The 4,312-nt window shown below is 36.6% G+C and overlaps 1 protein-coding gene across 1 annotated transcript in view; it reads right to left on the bottom strand.

Annotated features, from left to right (window-relative positions):
* Window positions 1-4,312, bottom strand: part of LOC108575286 — a 109,975-nt gene that overhangs the window by 51,936 nt on the left and 53,727 nt on the right. The gene's annotated exons all lie outside the window — the stretch shown is intronic.

The following is a 4,312-nucleotide window of genomic DNA, read 5'->3' on the forward strand; positions in this document are numbered from 1 at the left end:
ATGTAGAAATTCTTTATCTGCAAATTAAAATTTTTTTTAATTTTTATCAACTGAAAAATTTAAGTTACTGAATCAATGTGTCTGAAAATAATTGACTAAGTGTATATGTAGAATTTCTTCATCTACATAGTGATATAGATAAAAAATTGTTTAAATTCTAATTAACTGAAAAGCTTTAGTTAGTAAAAATAATTAATTTCTTCGTCTATATTACTATGTAGATTAAAAATTTCTGAAATTCTAGTCAACTAGAAAGCTTTAGTTACTAATTGTAAATCAATATACTCCCTTGTACAACATATATTCTTAAAAAACGTTAATTTGTACAAACTCCTAAATTGATTTGCAAAATCGAAGATTATCTGTCACACAAATTCCTGTTTTATCCGTTACACTATCAAAGCAGTAAATAAGCTCACTGTACCATCCGTGACCCCGAAAAAGACAGGCAAGACGGAGTTCAAGAAAAGATTCCAAGTACCGCGATAAGATAAGGCGCGCACGCTTCACATATATGCTCCAATCGATAAAAATTATTCCTCCAAGTAATAACATTTACTACCGGCGACTCCCGGTGCACACAGCACCCCAAACAATCTCAAAATTTCCCCCGAATAATCCTCGATCCAACATCCGTCTTGCACCAATTTTCACCTACCCTCCCCCCCCAAAAACAAACAAACAAATAATCCAAAATAAATCAAATATCATAAAACCATCGTCTACCGAACGCGAATCAAAAACAGGCACTCAGATCGTTCCGCGATAAAAACCCAACCCTCGGTACTTGCTCGTGACAACCCCTCGGGACACTTGATTACCTCGTCATGTTCACGGGAATCCTATCTGAGCGTTTCTGCGTCATGATGTCGTACGCGCGGCATCCCGAGACGGAATGAAGCGTGGTCGTGCGTATGCCACCCTCGACGTTGGAGTCCTTCCGAAGGGGCGGGGACGGAGGGTAGAGAGAGAAAGAGAGAGAGGCAAGTCGAAGGGCGATTCCGGGAAAATTCGTTTGAAACAGGGGCAGAACAGACGACGTGTGAGTGATGGAAGAAGGGAAACGACGGGAGGCGTCGCGACGGTGTCTGCGGCAGCTGCAACCACCGGAGACTGTCGGCCACGTTTTCTTCTATCGACCGTATCGCACTGCGACGACGAATAGCACTGGCGGCTTTACCTCGTGGCGCGCATGTTTCATACGGAGGCGCGCGCGCGCGCACGCCAGCGCGACTGCCCCGGGGACCCTTTGTGTATACACGTACAGACAGGTGGCGGTCGTGAAACGGAGACTGTGTGATATCAAATGAGCGTGGTTTTTTTACGTGGCTTCTTTTAATTCCGCTTGATATTCTGCTTTATTTTTTTGGGATCTTTTTGACAGGGAGATTGGGAGAGTGATTGATGAGATAAGTGCAGATGTTGATTTTTATTGTTAGGAGGATTTAGTTGTTTGTTGTTGTTTGATGTTTGTGTGATGTTTTAATCATTGCTGTATAGTTGTTCCTTTTTTTTATTTTTTTATTTTTATTATTGTTCTTGGATTTTGGACAAGGTTACAGGGATTTTTTGTTAGTAGAATTTGTATTTTGAAGTTGTTGCTTGGAGGTCGATGTGCAAACGCTTGGAGATAAGTATCGGTTTGAATAATATCTGAAGTGACAGTTATGAATTATGGAACACTAGTTACGTCAAGGATACTTGATGTGCTATTAGATTCTTCTTGTTTTAATTATGTAATGATTATGTAAATGGAATCATCACTTTGTTTCAACCAGTTGAATCAATCTTCAGGTTTGCCTGAAAATGTTCGTGCCCCCTGTCCTCAATTTGTTGTATTTTGTATTAGAAATAGAGGTTTGTGAAATTAAAAATTGAACTCTTTAATTAAGAATTTGAAAATTTAAACTTTTGAAAATTTGAGAGTTTGAGTTTGAAGATTTGAAAATATGAAAGCTTGAAAATATGGAAATATGAAAACATGAAAATTTCAGAGTTTGAGAGATGGAAAATTTGAAAATATGAAACTTTGAAAGTTTGAGAGTTCGAATATTTGGAAATTTGAGAGTTTGAGAGACAGGAAATTTGAAAATATGAAACTTTGAAAATTTGGAAATTTGAGTGTTTGAGAGATTGAAACTTTGAAAATATGAAACTTTGAAAGTTTGAGAGTTTGAATATTTGGAAATTTGAGAGTTTGAGAGACAGGAAATTTGAAAATATGAAACTTTGAAAGTTTGGAAATTTGAGTGTTTGAGAGATTGAAACTTTGAAAATATGAAAATTAAAATTAAAAATCTGAAATCGTAATTCCCTTGGTCTAACTCATGTCTTCAAATGCTCTCTTCGAACGGTAACCCATCGTCGACGGTAAACATAACCACTTCCGTTCGAATTAACGAACCCTTAATTACTACCCCCGACATACGTTTTCTATGGAGTTTAACGAATGTTGAACGGCGTTTAGAAACGAGGAAGAGAACGCGAGTGCACGTAATTAACCGTTGATATAAATTTCTGTCTCTGTATCGGAAGGCCATAAGCACGCGATGGAAACTATGCGGCGAATGTCTGCGCGATCGTTACGAGAGCAATTAACAAGCTTGCAAAATATTCGCAAGCTGGCAGTCCGCCATGTTATCTGCACAATAAACTAACAGATAATTTCAAGGTCCGCGAGTATACATATCTAATAAGTATATAATCCGTGGAAACGTAGTGGAATTATGTCGTATGGTTGAAATAACACTAACGAGGCAGAATATCTATAAGAAAAATAACACCGTGGAAAGTTTCCAGATGAACTTAGACATTTCTCAAGAAGAAATTTAACGATACTGTAACAGTGAATAATGTAAAACCATCTCGTCTGGAATAAAATTATTATTATCTTCGAAAAGAGACAATAAAAATGTGTAGAATATAAATTTTTTATTTCACAAAATTAACCTCGCCTTTTCTTACAGTGGAAAAACGTACAGAATGTTCTTTTCAATCCTACCAGTATTGAATTTAAAAAAGTAACAAAATTTGTTTTGAATTTGAATTTAATTTCAGAAAACAGAAAATTTTATTTTAATTTCATAAAAGAGAAAATCTGTTCAAATTTGAATTTAATTTCATAAAAGAGAGAATCTGTTTTAAATTAGAATTTAATTTGGAGAAAACAGAAATCATTTACAAAGATTGCAACAAACACTGTATTTAGCAGAATCCAATTGAAATCGTGTCATACCAAACAACAACTCAAACGAATACGTGTAACTGCACACTACAAAGTGAGAAGGGAAAAAAAGGAAATCGTAACGACCATTTTACTTTCGATCCAAATACTCCAATATTAACCAACAATTTTCACCGTCCCTTTCCATACGTCGAAAGTATGCCACCAGCTACGAGAGACGTTCACGCTAAGAGCCATTATAAATAGCCTATCTCACCGGTTCATCCAGAAACGATTAACCCGCGTTTAATCAAAACTGGCGTAACATCGGTTGAACGTCCAGCAAAACGAGCACGTGGAGCGTGCAGGCGGTCAAGATTTATCGTTTCTACAAGCAGTCGAATTCTCGAGGCCCGGACACCACTGGGTGTCGCTTAATTACCCATCACACGTAACGAACCGTTGTCCCCATTAACGATCGGGCAATTAGACCGGTTGGTAACTGATTGATTTTCTTGCCAATTATTCCGTACAACCCTACAACCACTCCTTACAAGTGTGATCTTGATCGTTGTATAAGCGATTTACAACCTCTTAACTCATCCGAAGTTCAAGTCTTATTACAAGGTAATCTTTAGGAATTGGTCTTCCTTTTTTCTATTTTTTTTTTTAAATACGAGGGTAAATTTGGAAAGAAAATTGCTTTACTGTCAATTGGCTGTGATATTCGCGCATATCTGGGCAAAATTTGATTCGAATTTAGCGAGTTTTAAGAAGAAGAGGTTTGCCTTTGCATAATAGGATAATTTTGTTTTTAAATACGAGGGTAAATTTTAAAAGGAAAATTGCTTTACTGTCAATTGGCTGTGATATTCGTGTATCTCAGTGCAAAATTTGATTCGAATTTAGCGAGTTTTAGGAGGAAATTTGCTTTTGCATAATGAGCGGGAAATTTAAATTATTCAAGATCGTGAATTCACTAAGCTGTGATATTTATTTCACTGCCCGGATTTAATATTCTACGATTCCTTGTTGCGCAAAAATCTGAAAAAGAATCTTGGAGGCAAAAGGTTCCTTTTAGATAATAATTTGAAAATTGCTGAGGAGGAATATTTCGAAAACCTTGGAGAAAAGAATTGTTTCCCGAGG

Source organism: Habropoda laboriosa, unplaced genomic scaffold (genome assembly GCF_001263275.1).
Source record: "Habropoda laboriosa isolate 0110345459 unplaced genomic scaffold, ASM126327v1 scaffold244, whole genome shotgun sequence".
Lineage (NCBI taxonomy): Eukaryota > Metazoa > Arthropoda > Insecta > Hymenoptera > Apidae > Habropoda > Habropoda laboriosa.